The sequence below is a fragment of the Anopheles coustani genome, chromosome 3 (assembly GCF_943734705.1).
Source record: "Anopheles coustani chromosome 3, idAnoCousDA_361_x.2, whole genome shotgun sequence".
In the NCBI taxonomy this organism is placed as follows: domain Eukaryota; kingdom Metazoa; phylum Arthropoda; class Insecta; order Diptera; family Culicidae; genus Anopheles; species Anopheles coustani.
In genome coordinates, this window is record NC_071288.1 from 68579809 (window position 1) to 68595727 (window position 15919).

The window sequence follows — 15919 nt, forward strand, 5'->3', positions numbered from 1 at the left end:
CGAATGCATGTGTCGCGCTTTGCATAGCTTCAGGCGCTTAATGTGAACCAGCAGGAAGAGGAGAATCTAGCCCGGGGCCTCATTTACTCTTTTACCCAAAAATCATTCAAATTAACAAAGCAACCCAGTTCATAGCTACGTTATCAGTTGCCAAAATTAATTTTTAAGTTCTCTTACTTTAATTTGTAATTTAATTTGAACATTGGAAGCAGAAAACAACTATAGGAACGAGAAAAAAGTCAAATTGATGCTTATCGCTTTAATGGCAAGTCAAATCATGAGATTGTTGTGCTAATAAATATATTCACAAACGTCATTAACGATTATGCAAAAGATTCCAGTTAATATGGGCTTCAGAAGTCTCCTGGGCGTCTTCAAAATCTTTCCTCGCGTGATAATCGGAGGATTTTTTAAGTTGCTTTCAATGCAACCAAAGGTTGCCGTAGGACAAAAAACGATTTCTGGTTGAATGTGCACAAAAATGCTGTGTTGCGTGCTTTGAATTCATGTTCTGATATTGTAAGAGAGTCCATGAAGAAAGTTTCTGCCCTCAAACTTCACCAAAAAGTCGCTAGATTGGATTTTGCTACAGAACATATGACATGGAAGAATTAGTGGAGAAACGTAAGTTGTCACTTTGTAGTCTTGTTGAAATTTTAAATTATTAATTCATGTTAGGTGGATTATATTGATGGAAAAAAGTTAAATATTGATGGATCGGATGGTTACATCCATTACCGGCGAGATTTGAGACGAAAGTACGATTTTTCTACCGTCGCAATTTTGAAGGTGAATCAGTCATGATTTGGGCTGCGTTCAGCGGTCTTAGTAGAAGTGAATTGGCCATTATACCAACACGTATGAACAGCGATATGTTTATCGACATCCTGGACAATCATTTAAAGCCTTATCTGGAAAATCACAACACTCAACAGCTCATTTTTGAGTAAGAAAATGCTGCCGTGCACGCAAGCAAGACAACAAGAACTCACCATGCACGATCTAGTATCGAAACAATGTCTTAGCCAGCCTCTTCCCTGTGATATCCACCATTATACTGTATTGTTGTAACAACGCATACTCCGCGAGTCAACAGGCAACAGTCGCCACACACGACCTTCTTTATTCGGAGTCCGATCCATACTGACTGCTCTATCCCTGTCACCCGAAACCTAGGATGCCACATTCCCCAGACCTTAATCCAATAGAGAATGTTTGTGGAACGCTAGTTCAAGAGATTTATGAAGATGGGAGACATTACGAGACCCTAAAGGACCTTAAACTTGCTATCTGAAATGCTTGGCGTTCCTTATCAGTAAATACGTTAGAAAAATTATCGGAGAGCATACCATCAAGCATTTTCCAAGCAATAAATCGTAATGGAGAACCAACTGATAACTAAATCATGACTTTTTAATCCATTTATGCTATTTTTGTTGATAATTCGATCAAAATCCTAAGTGAGGCTATCATTTTGGGACACCACTGATTTTAGTTTTTTGGACCGAAAGGGATTGTTCATTCGTTTTTTTCAACAATATTTATGCAAAGTAGTCGTTTTATACTTACAAATATTTGTGAATTTTTTGGAAAAATGTATATGCTCGGTATTCGCCCTGCACAGAAAAAACTAGGTGAGGCTATCATTTTGGGACGCAGTGTATACCACACCTAAGTCGACAGGAAATCTTTTGTAAATGCAATTTGCATTTATTGTTTGCATCTGAGCACCCTACTGCTTGCCTTTAAAATTATTCAATTGATGCTAGCATGAGATTATTGATTCCCTACCAAATTTATCTCTTTACTCTTGATTCCCTACCAAAGAAGCAGGTTTGTTTTCAAATCCAGACTTCCAGAGCACTTTATTGTCTAATTTTTTCATTTTGTAGAATTGTAATATGATGGAAGTAGTTTGGTATCAATATTGTGGTGCCCACCAAATCTTATGTATGTCAGTAGAATTAACACTTTTTGGAGCCAAGAAACACCATTATAATTTAGCTTTTTTGTGTATGGAGTTTTGTGTACACTTAAAACTCGACCAATACTAAATCGATCGATTCTGAAACAATCCACACATTAAGTTTAAGCACCACAGATGTTGTTGAAGGTTTGTTTGATTGCGAGTTTTTGTAAAAATCATCTAAATTTTATAATTGAAACTCCGGTTTACTAACACAAACAAATATGTCAAGGTGTATGCATCAAGACGTATACAACTCTTCAGCATCTTTTTGAAAATGAGATGAAATATTAATTATTTGTATGGAAATTTTTGGTATGCAATCGGTTCTATTCATGATAATAATCAAACAACAAAAGCTAACTCAAACTTGACAGATTTTTATTAATCTAAATATTAACCAACTCGGTTAAATAAAATCAAAAGAAGCTAAATTAGCGGTCAATTCAAAAGACTAGCTTGAAAAACTGTGAATGTTGGGAAATGAAATGTTTCAAAATCAAATACTTAACAAAAGGATCACCAATCCTGTTGCACATACTTCATTGTATTTGTGAACTCCACGAAGCGTCGGTTTATCAATGAATTCATTCATAAGCATTGTTAATGCTGTCCAGAACCAGAAGTATTCTCTAACGAGCAGATTCTTTGAAGATAATTAATTATCATCACCAGTGATTGATCGAGCAATTTTTCGTTGATTCGAAGAGCGAATATACAGTGGATCTCGGAAAATCACGGAGGTAAGCATAAATTACATTAATATCAGCTTCAATGAAGTCCGTAACGGTGTATTGCAAAAAGCAGCAGTTTCGAGGATTGGATACTCCTCAAATAGGGCTCCGCAATGGGGAACCTATATCGTGCAGTGTATAATAGGTGAAAGTGATTTACTTGTTAACAGCAATTTAGGATGAATAATAGAAAGATCCCCCTAGGGCTGCTCGAAATATCATCCTAAAAACGTCCTACGCGCGTGTAACGAGCTGGTTGTCCGTTGTGGTGGTCTGGATCGTGTGCGTCGGTAGTCTTCAACGCGAAAACCTTTTACTCTCTACTCAATTCCTTCGGGTTTAGTATCAACGTGTTCGGTCCGGGCCGTGACTATGCCGACGCCGGAGAAAACAACGTGTGATGCTAAGACCTGGACTTGAAGATAACCGAGAATTCGGTCCGCGATGTGACTATGCCGACGCCGGAGGAGACGCTCTAGAATTTTCCTGAGTCCTTCGGACTGGAATAGGAAGTTTGTTTCGGTACGATCGGTCCATGCCGTGACTACGCCGACAACGGAGAAATCGCAACCGGGTTGGGAATTGAACTTGCGGATCTTCCGATTGTTTGGTCAGTGCCGCGACTATGCCTACGCCGGAGGAGACGCTCTCAAAATTTCCTAAGTCCTTTGGGTAAGGAGGGGATTGGGACCGCTAAATTTTCGGATTGCTACAAGTGTCATGCTCACAAGTGTCGAGGTTGAGATGATGATTTATTCAATAATTTCGTCGGCTTATATACCTATAATATATAGTTTTCGCGGGTTGAACTTGACATAGAACTGTGCCATGATGCGTGGTTTACTTTCTAACTTCTAAGGAATTGTTCATGTTTTACTTTCTAACTTTCTTTCGTTGTTTAAGTTTGATTCTTTCCTCATTCTCTGGCCTTTTTCAACATTGCTAGCGTTGCAAGTTCCTTCATTCATTTCTCAATTTTCAAGTTCGCGCCTGTCTGTTTTGGTTACGAACGAACATATGGTCCGTCCGCTACAGCGCTAACAAACGTCCTACTTTTTTGCTATCTATGAACAGAGGTCGATCATTTGAAATTAGTGTAGAGATAGTTGTGTTGTTGTATTTGATTATTTTCATAAACTTCACAATTCTACAGCTATTTTTGTCAGTGTTCATTTTCTTCCAGTTTGTTGTCCATGCTAGATTCCTTGATTTTGAATGCTATTTTTTACTTTGTTAGCGAAGTTATTGGCCTGGTTTTCGGAGCTAAGTTTCTTCTATTTTCTTGTTATCATGTTTCTGAGTTTAATTTTAGCTTTTATGTCATTGAGAAGAATTTGGTTATAATAACCAGCGTGCATTAATGGGACGAACTTATTATGAGCTTCATTTAGATTTATTTTTCATAGATTTAAAGAGAAATTCTATCATAGTATGAGTTGGGAAACGTTACTAATGTTACTCAAGTTGAGATTAGTTGAATCGATTTTACTATCTATGAACATTCAAAGCTCTGCCCGAGAATAATCCGGGATACCTAAACGGGAAGATTGTCGGAATCAAAATTCGTAAAAGCATGTAACTGAGACAAATCGTGGAAGTTGTTTGTAAGTACTAAACCGAGAAACGAATTAGTTAAATTCATATACTAAACAGTTTTTCTTTGGTAAATAAGGTTCTCCGTTTTTTTTTTTCAGTTTTAACATTTTATGGCCGATTTGCACCAACTAAAGTGTGAAAAACCTTTTTAAGTTTTATGGTGATGTCAGGTTCCTTATTCTGTATCGGATCAACCACCATATTTGGTCATTTTATAATGGTTTTATCACAGCTTTTAATAAGAATGTTTCCTCTTAAAATTATACTAAGTGATTCGGCATCTTTAGAACCATGATAAAACATAAAAATTACTTGGGTACATTATATTTTTGGTAAAATCCCAAATGAAGCCCCCCCCAGCCAAAATCGCTGTCGTGGCTACACCATTTTTGAGCGGGTGTACCTTAAAGGTATGCAATTGGTGTAACAAATGCCGTTGTGTGAACCGTTTGAATTGAATGTCTCGTTAAATTAAAGATTTTGATTATACTTAAAAGGATGTACAGCATGAACTCCCTCATGCATTACTTGCATGAGGTTATGAAAATTCGGCTACGCAATCAACCTAGGGGCGTGGTATGAGGGGGGCCCACGGGCCCCCCTTATTTCACAAATTTATAACAAACTCCCTTTTTCGGTAGACCTAGCGCAGTCCGCTCGCTGCGCTCGCTGCGGGCGCGCCGCCGTTTCAAACTCATTTTTTCGGCCAAACTCATTGGTTCATGCTGCCCATCCTGTGTAGTATAATTTACAAGGTACCTATATATATAACATTATATTAACCAGCATTAAATATCTACTGTATGATTATATTATTGTTATATTTTGCAATTAAAGCATGCTGTGATTAAAGACATTTTATAAATTTAAGTCAAAAGTTTTAAAATTTTCTTTCTATCATCAGGGGACAGATTCTATATAATATTTAAATTGTTTTAAAACTGACTCGTATGTCTTAGCCCTTTGTAATATTAAAAATTTTACATTATCACAAATGACATAGAATGCATTAATTACAAATCCTTAATCGATAGAAAATTTGTGTTTGTCTCGCTTACGCACACGATTTTCTTTTGAACTGAACTATACGATGACTCGTTAGCTGTTATTCCTACATTTGCAAAATCTGCGGGAAAACTCTTGATGAATGTTACTAAAGATTGCAACAACACTGATCCTTGCAATAGTTCACATTCAACTGTTTGAGGCGTCTTGCTTGTAGCATTTATTTTCTGAAGCAGCGTGTTCCAAATTACGGCTATTAAAACAACCTCATATTTACTCATTGGATGGAGAAGCGTGTTTGTTTCATCTATTGTTATTGCTTTTTCATCTTTACCGTTACAAATTTTTTGCAATGCATTTTTGATTTCTCCAAACCCGGGTTTTAAAGCTAAGACTGCGTCGACTCTAGTTGACCACCGAGTCATTGAATGATTGTTTTCCTTTTTCATTTTTTTTTTTTTTGTTACAATTTTCCAACGATGGGTTGAAGAGGTAAAAATGCGTTTTAGCTGAAAAAATTGCACTGCTGCCTTATAATTTGTAGCTGTAAAATTAAAAATTGAATTTTATGAGTGATTTGCACATGGTTAATTCCACTCATTGTGATATTCGTGTGTTATACACGTCCGCTCTGGTTGGAGTCCAAGTACAGAATGCTTTATTGTTCATTTACAGTTCATCATGTGGTTCATCTGAACCGGTACAATTCCACGTTTATATCTGTAGTTCACTACTGTGACATCTTCCCTTTCAATATTTTTAGTGATACACAAAATCGTTGTTCCGCTTTACCCGCACCTCTCTTCCACTTCTTGTTCTGATTGTACTGTCTGGTGTGATCGCAACGTCATGCGGTGGGGCTATGGGAAGAGGATCAACCTGCTGCTGATGACTCTCATGCTGTTCTTGATGATCAACTATGGCAGGGAATATCATCCTGGATTCGGTAGTGCCTTGTAGCGTTTTCCTTTCTCTGATGTCTCGTACGTTTCTGCGCCATACTTTTCCGTTAGCTAATTGTACCATGTACGACCGTGGCTGATGCAATTGCTCCTTGATTTTGCCTTCCCTCCACAGATTCGATTTAATGTCCTTCAGCATAACCGGTTGTCCCACTGCGTATGTTTTGGGATTGATTGTACTTCTATCCGCATACTCTTTTTGCTGCATCCTTTTCTCCTTTAAGTTTTCCGCTACTTGTTGTATTATTCGGGGTTTCAGCACTGCATTGGTCGCTGGAATGGTGGAGCGTAGGGTGCGATTAGATAATCTTTGATTCGCTGACTGTAACTCTTCATCTCTTGGTGTGTTTCTTAACAATAGAAGAGCCAATTGTAAATCGGAACCATCCTCTGTGCATCGCTTGAGCAGATTTTTTGCTGTCTGAACGAATCTTTCAGCGAGACCGTTGCTTCTAGGAAAATGTGGGCTGGACGTGATATGGTCGAATGACCAATCCTTGCTAAACTTAATGAATTCACTAGCTGAATATTGTGGTCCATTGTCGGTGTGCAGTACTCTAGGTATGCCATGGGTTGCAAACCATCTTTTAAGCTGTTCGATAATTGCTGCGGATGTGGATTCTTTCAGTTTTACAAAGTCGAAAAATCCGGAATAACTGTCCGCCACTAACAGGTATTCGTTGCCATTGAAGTGAAATAAATCCGACGATACTATCTCAAACGGAAGCGTAGGAATTTCGTGGTTGATCAACTGATGTTTAACGTTTGCCCGTTGGTGTTTTTCACAAACTGTACAATTTTCAATCATTTGTGTGATATCCGATGTCATACCAACCCAAAATAAGGATTGTTTTGCTCTACGTATGCATCCCTGGATCCCGGTATGACCTTTGTGAATCTCCTTCAACATTTTGTTTCTTAACTTTTCCGGAACTAATATTTGGTGGGATCGAAATACTAGCCCTTCATAGACAGCCATTTCATCCCGGAAGGACCAATATTTCCTCAAGCCTTCTGGAACTGCCTTTTTCTCACTTGGCCAGCCCTCCATGATGATTTGTGTAAGTTTGATCATTTCTGCATCTGTCATGCTTTCTGTAACAATCTCTTCGCGTGCCGTTTTTGACATCTGCAATACTATATGTACTTCTAGCTCTTCCGAATGTTCGTTTGATTCTGTGTTGTCTACATCTCTGCTAAGGATGTCCGGCAGAGGTATGTCGGATCCTTTTTTGTACGTTATTTCAGGGTTGTACTGAGTTACGTCCAGAAGAATGCGTTTCAGCCTGGGAGGAGCTCTGTCCAATGGTTTTTTGAAAATTGATTCTAATGGTTTGTGATCTGTCTCTATTTTGAGTATTTTTCCGTAAATGTAATCATGAAATCGGTTGCAAGCAAACCTGATCGCTGCTGCTTCTTTTTCTATCTGCGGGTAATTTTCTTGTGCCTTCGTCAAGGATTTTGACGCATATGCGACTGGCTTGCCATTCTGTAGAAGAACAGCCCCAAAAGCCTTCGAGCTGGCATCAACCGACAGTGTGACGTCCTCATTGACGTCATAGAATGCTAAGACAGGTGGACTTATCAGGGTTTGTTTGATTTGTGAATACGCTTCCTCTTGATCTTGATGCCATAACCACTCTGTGTCTTTTAGCAAGAGTTTCCTTAGAGGTTCGGTAAGTGTTGACAAGTTTGGTACGAATTTGCCCAAGTATGTTATAGTTCCCAACATACGCTGCAATTCCAGCTTGTTTGTCGGCCGCTTAAGTTTTTTAATTGCTTCCAGTTTCTCCGGATCTGCTTTTAGTCCAACCTCTGTGACCAAATGTCCCAAAAACTTAACTGTTGTTTGGTTAAACACGCATTTGTCCTTATTAAGTTTTAGCCCAGCACCCTGGATCTTTGTCAATACTCTCTTGGTAATTTCTTTAAGTTTTTCTTCGGTTTCTGCGTGTATTAGAATATCGTCCATGGAGCTCTCTACTCCGTCGATTCCTTCCAATAGTGAGGTCATCACGTTCTGAAATACCTCCGGAGCAGATGCTAATCCGAACGGTAATCTCTTGCATGTGAACCTTCCCCAGGGTGTACCGAAAGCTAAGTATTTTTTCGTTCGCTCTGATACTGGTATTTGCCAAAATCCCTTCTTCATGTCCAGGATCGTAAAGTTTTTCGAACCGCTGATTCGAGCTGAAATTTCTTCTACGGTTGAAAGCGGATGTATGCGACGTAGGATGTTCTTATTTACTTGGGATGGGTCTATGCAAATCCTTAGCTTACCTTTTTGTCGCACGATTACCATTGCGTTCAGTACTGGAGTTGGCTCGGTGATTTGTTCGATGACTCCCATTTCCATCATTAAGTCCAGTTCTTTTTTTACCGCCGTTCGCAGTGCGTGGGGAATTCTCCTGGGGGGGTCGTTTCTGAAGTTCGGGTTTTCTACTAGGTCTATGTCGTACTCGAATCCTTTTATGCAGCCAAGTCCACTGAATAATGATTTCTCTATGCACACTTCGTCGATCCGTGATATTAATTGGAATCTCACACTCGTTTTTCGGCCCAGTATTGGCGTCATGTCACCTTCGACTATTTTGAAGATGGCTTTTTCTTGGCGACCACGAACCACTACTTCGAGACTGGCTTCGCCCTTCACCTCGACCCTGTGGTTGCTATATGATATTAGTCGTTTAGTCTTCGACTCTTTTAACTTTTGCCCGAGTGTGCGAAAGATCTTCCAAGGCAACACGTTACAGGCAGCCCCGCTGTCCAGTTTCAAATATACTTTTTTTCCGTTTATAGTTACCTTTTCATACCAGTCTTCATTTGCATCCTCATCTTCACATGCCGCTACGAATAGATCTTCTACTAGGGGTTCATCTTGCTTTTCCACCGATTTTACATAACGACGAGTCGATCGCGATGGAACCTCAGGTGCCACATTGCTGAAGCACTGTTTGGCGAAGTGCCCCTTTTTTCCGCACTTCTCGCAGTTTTTATTGAATGCCGGGCACATTCTTCGTCTATGTTCCCGACCGCACCTATTACATTGGAATAATTCGTCGCTTTGTTCATTTTTTTTCTGTTTCCCATTTATCGCATCTACCTCCAAATCATGCTTTGCTGTCATTTCCCTGGCTTGCTCCATCGCTCGTTCGTGACTTCTTACGACTTCCATTGTCTTTTGTAAGTTATTGTCGTCGTTCAGCAGCTGTGGCAGTAGATCAGTATGACGCATGCCGGCAATGATTCTGTCTTTCAGCATTGAGTCGTGTAGCGCAGCAAACGCGCAGCGATTCGCTTGTTCGCGAACTCGTGTGAAAAACGTGTCACATTTCTCTCCTTTATTTTGTTCAATTTTCCCGAAAATGTACCTTTCGTAGGTCACACACGATTTCGGCACGAAATATTCTTCGAATTTTGTCTTCAACTCTACAATGTTCTCCTCCTGCGCCTCCGTTAATCCGAACGTATCCAGCACTCTGATACACTCATCACCAATACAACTCAAGAACGTCGCCGCTTGTACCTGTGCAGGCTTCTCTTCTAAGTTTGTGGCGACGGAGTACCACTTGAATTGTCGCCACCATTGCTTCCACTTAACCGCCATGTTTTCCTCTATGATGAGGGGTTTTGGTGGTTTCACTGCCGCAGCTTCGTTGGTGCTGGTTTTTAGTGGTTTAGCCGACGCTGCTTGAGACGGCATGACCTTTTCGTTATTGTTCTGCATTTTCCTACACTTGATTCTGTCTGCTCTTCTATTTCACCACTTCTGACACCATGTGATATTCGTGTGTTATACACGTCCGCTCTGGTTGGAGTCCAAGTACAGAATGCTTTATTGTTCATTTACAGTTCATCATGTGGTTCATCTGAACCGGTACAATTCCACGTTTATATCTGTAGTTCACTACTGTGACACTCATAGCACCTGCACTGTTCCGCTTAATGCTTGCGCGAAGGCTCAAGTATTTTGCAACGTCAAATGACTGTGCTCTACAGTTTGCAAAATCCATAATTATTGTGTTTTTACTTCTTGTTTTCAGTTTTTTATAAGATCTTAGTACTTCTTCCCAATAATTGTGTTTCTTTCCCCTTTCATTTATTAACTTTGTGTCTTTAGTTTGGGTTAGCGTATTTCATCGAATATAGTGCGCATTTGTTCTCAAATTAAAGATCGATCCAATACTATCTGCGCACAATATTCGGAAGTTACCCATTAGCAAGTAACCAAGATGAACTTCCCAATACTTTTGTTTTAGTTTAGGTGCGCACTATTCTCGTCTGCGCACCATACTCGATAAAATACGGTAAACTAAACCTTTTGTACAAGTTACAAATAGATGTGATGTGTTCTTTTGATTCTTGGGTAATAATTAACACTTTTGGTAGTTTCCGAAAATAACAACCAAGTGCTTTCTTCTGATGCTCCGTTGGTTTTTTAGTCAAAAATGTTCTGTATTGAACTTTCTGCAGTAAACGTCATCCTCATCTTTATAAAGAGGTTTTAGAACTCTCGATATTGCCATAATCTGCAGGTTTTTTTTCATTATGTGGTCAATGAAAACATCGGAAAGATTAGTTTTCATGTTCCAACAGTTTCAAAATCAAAATTTGAAGTTGAAACAATTATTTCAGTTTCTTGTTGGCTTTAAGACATGGTAGTTGTTTCTGGCCTAAGGATCTCCGGTGCTCCTAGAGACGGTTGAGGAGTCTGCATTTTCATTGTCAACCAAGTTCGAAGCATTTAAAATCTTATAAATTTACCCAAATCATTTTCTTGAAAATGAATAAATTCTTCTTCTTTTTTAATTTTCAACGATTTACTGCTCCACTTTCAAACCGCTTCATTTAAGTCGCTTGTTTTGCGTAATTTTATAGTTGTTAATTAACTTGTATGTCGCTAATAATTACCAAACTGAACATAGCAATATGGTAATTTCTAGTAAGAATTGCAAGAACTCTTCACTTCTATCGGTCGTTTGAACACACGATCTTGGTTAACTCTCAATTCTGTAGTATGTTTAAAGGGGATCTCTGACCGGCGAGGCCCTTAGCGGCCGCCAACTCCACCCATAGGATAATCTGCCACTGCGAATGATTTATTGTAGAAATTTGCGCACGATGCGCTCCCAGGTGGCACTTCCATCGACGTAGGAGTTAAGAGGCGAGTTGTCGCTTGTAGAATACTAACTTTATTTTTCGTTCGATACGCTTTTTTACAAATTATAAACCTGTAACTAGGTTACTTACTTGTTTATCGGTTTTTGCCCGGGTAACCGCTTCGCTTCGTCGGCGGCTTTTTTCGATCCCTACTGACCGACCTACTGGCGCTGCGCCTCGTCTACGGTTTCGCTTCCCTCGACGACAATTATCATATTCAAAATTGTTCATGACTTAACGCTTGGTTGACGGGCGCTTTCCGCTAAAAACAACGTTAAGCCAAGCTACCCCGAGAGTGCACGGGCCCCGTCACCAAAGTGTTAAGGCCTATAACTTGGCTTACGTTGTTTTTAATATTATAATATCGTTTGTGTCATTCAGGTTAATGGACAATCCACGGTATTTCAACATCGGCCGCATCTGTCCCACATGCGGTACGTGGAGCTGGCGGCTCGTCTTTATCCGAAAACATTTTTAAGCTATCTGAAGATGTCGCCATCTGTGTTCGGCTTGATGTGCAATCTTTGCGCGCCTTATATTCCACGAAAAACATCAGGTGGAATACAATTGTCCACACAGGAACAATTAGCAGCTACTTTGCGTTATCTAATAACCGGGCGAACGGTACCAGACTTGGCGACGTCCACATTCATTGAAAGACGCATGCTGCACCAAGTTATCGCCAGCTGCTGCAAAGCAATCCAAACGGCCTTAATGCAGAAATTTCTGCGCGTAAGTGCTAATTTCGAGACTGTTGTATTGCATGCCAAATTTATTGAGGTACACATTTTTCAGTTTCCACATACCCAACATGAATGGGACACAATTGCACCGAAGTTTGAAGAAAAGTGTTTGAAGAAAATGTCGGTGCTCCAGGTCGGATGGCGGACGGTCGGGTCTATCGATCCAGTAGTTTGGAAACTGCTGTGAAACGAATGCCACCCGTTAACGTGCCAGGACCAGAGGGAATTTCTAAGTATGTTCTTGTTGGAGACAAAGCATTCCAAGGATCAGAACAAATGCTGGTCCCATTTAAAGTTGAGGACACACCAGATCGGCGTATGTTTAACAAGAGGCTTTCTCGGGCGCGGCAAGTGGTGGAGCGTACGTTCGGCCAAATCACCAACCGATTCCGAATTATAAAAATGAGCGGCAAAAATTAAACAGCAGAAAAAAAAGTTCCCATTGTAACAACTTGTGTTGTTTTACATAACTTTTAAATTGCGACCGGCTAATGCAATTTCCGCGCAGACCGGTTAACAGAATTTATCCATAATATTTCAACTCTATGTAGAAGACGTTAATTTTCCCGATGATGAGCGCCCCATTATCACCGAAGATAAGCGCCTACAACGAGGCGAAAGAGTTAGAGAATTATTCGTTAAACATTTTCAATCCAACGTAGTTTCTTTTCAATAAGTTCAGTATAAAGTAACAGTAACTTCAAGCTCTAATTCCTATAACTAATATTCCATTGCCATTTTATGATTTGCAATCTGCGGTATCTGGTGTCTTGACTTCCATCACTTGTCGAAGGCTTGTTGATGAACATTCGCTGCTCTGGTGTCTTTCTTCCTTTAATCAGGTGCCAATATTTCTGTAGGAGTGTCTTTTCTTGCAAGAAACATATTTAGATATTCCGTCCTGGCACGTTCAGTACTATTCATGGCTACAGTGGTGACTGTCTGTTAGATGACCTGTTGAAGTATCCTTTGAGAATTTGGCTTCTTTATGTCTGCATAATTTAATGCCCCAAACAACACTATGAAATGTTTATAGTTGAGCCCATCTTCGAAGCGTCCCACGGCTGAAACACGGTTGTTACTCCTTCCTCGTGCAATCCTATACTATATTTTAAAATTGCATTAACTCAGTATCTATTTCAGCCTAGCCAGGATGACATACATAAGATGACTTCGTAGGGACGTCTGCAGCACCAGCCAGCCAGTCAGCCAGTCGGCCAGCCAGTCAACCTCCGTGTGTCATTATAGGGCAGGGATCAGCATACATTTCTTGAAAAGGGCCAGATGATAAATAGAAAACCGAAACTACGGGCCGGATACCTTAAACAATGACTTACACAAATGGAAAGATAAAATATTTGAATTTTTTTCATTAAACATTTTTTAAACATTTTAATTCTTATTTTCGTTGTATTTTGATGGTTTTTTCAACATATAACAGGAACACCTCGTTGAACAATATTAATCTTCATTTTTGGGAAGAAAACAAACCTGACATCGTGGACAAATCTTATGAAAAATGGGTTGAAGTTTTTGTATGAAACACTAAAATTTTATTACGGGCCGGATAAAATCGGTTGGCGGGCCGGACTTTGCCGACCCCTGTTATAGGGCATAGTTAGTCAGGGATGCGGCACAAGATAAAGTGTAGAAGTGATTATGGCTACTTAAGCAGGGATAGTGTACCATGTATTTCGTTAGGGTTAGGTTAGTTAGGACTCGTTTCAAACAAATTACTGATAGGGCAGAGCTAGTCAGGGATGCGGCACAAGATGAAGTGTAGGAGATACGTAATTATGGCTACTTAGGCAGGGATAGCGTACTATGTATTTCGTTAGGGTTAGGTTAGTTAGGAGGTTCGAGCATTTTCGAGGTCTTTTAGTTACTTCAAAGAGTTTTACATAGTCAATTTTGGTATGCCACCTATTTTTTCCTTGGTCAGGTACGAAGCATACGGAGATAGGAATAGTAAAAATGTACCACCACCACCTTTTCATGCTTAGCGACAGGCCACATCAAATTTTGATTAGGGCATATTTCGCCAGGGATGTCAGGATCTAGTAAGACCACTATCTTTGAACGGAATCAACAGTAGCTGTTGCGTGGCTAATATCTTAGTTAGGACAGGTAACATGCGAGGTTGGTGGTGTAAGAAACAGCTTTTTGCCGAGTTTTTTAGGGAGTAGTGAGGGATGCTCTTATGACACCTTCGAGTCTGTTCTTAGGAACCGCCCGCCTCTTTGGGTGCCCACGGAGTGCGTAAAATGCATTTTTCTTGGCTTTAACAAAAAAAAAATCAAACTAGCTGTCGTAGAATTCACGCAACAATCGCACCAACGTGTTTGCTAACTAGTCCGGGTACCGGGAAAAAACAAACTATCCTATCACCATGTTCATGATTGAATTCTACCCAAAATAGATGGATCCACTTTGCCGTAAAAGTTTACCAGTTACTGCCGCATGCTACCCGCGAAGTCCTTCCTACATACACGCTCCTCATAGTTGTACTGTGTTTTTCAACTGCCTTCGCTGCCATGCCGGTAAGTATGATACAGACATAATTAAGGATTAGCTCACTGTTCTAATTGCACTGTTCATCAAATACATTATTTTTACTTACATGGCCGCCTAGATGATCTTTCATATCATCTATTTGATGAATCTATGGGCCCGAAAATGCTCGCCGGAGGCTGCCGCATGTCATCGTTCTTTAGATGTTAACTGCCATTGCTGCCAGGCCTGTAAGTATGGAAAAAATGCACATCAGCCTAATGTTCCGATTGTTCATCCTTTTCATTTATGGGGTTACATGTACAAATCGGTGGAAAGAATCAAAAATTATTTACAAATTTGTTATTTCAGCAGAAAATACCAAACAAGGTTTCTGTATCTAAATCCCATTCAAATGTTTATTTAATAAAATAAGAATCGAGGTAAAATATTTGTTGTATCAAGTTGTTTGCCTTCAAAAGACCTTTCATTTGAAGTGTATGTTGCTGAAATTTACCAAGGCACTAACAAGTTATTAGCAATTTGGCTATCTCAGTCATTATTTCAAGTTGCGACCAAATTTTTGAAGCTTGTTGGCGCGCTGCAGCTTTATTCTAGTGGTGGGTAAACCAAATCCCCAAATCCGAATCCCAATCCAAGAAACAGTCGGAACAGTCCAAGCAGTGGATAGTGTTCCTTTGGAACTGTGGTCTTTGTGTACAAAATTTTGAAAGGCCTGGTACCAACGTATTTGGCGGAAAGGATAGTAGTTAGGACTCACACTCGTAATGCCGGTGAGCCAAGACTTCCCGGCTATATGTCTGGAAACGCCCGAAAATGTTTTTAGGAGGACAATGGTACAACAGGATGCCAAGAGAGACTAAACAAGCGTGAAATCTTAGGGAGTTCAAACGCCTATGCGCCGTATACGTGAAGCGGGTAGTCCGACGCTGTGCTTGCAATGTATTTAGTAAATGTTGTAGTTTTTGAGCTCGTAGTATTGCATTTGTCAACATGGTCTTCGATTATGATGATGATGATTAAAAAAATGAACAGGGACTTTTTATTTTTATTATCTTATTTAACTTAATAGAATGAATGCTGGCGGTGTTAACCAAAACTGTGCGAAAATACCTGCCCTACTCCGGAAAGTGGTCTCCTTTTGCTAGTTGGGAAATCTAACACGCTTTCCAGACTGCACCGTCGCGTAACGCGACGTCGCCTGACAGGCGCTGAACTCCATGCAAAAAAAATTTAGCGCGA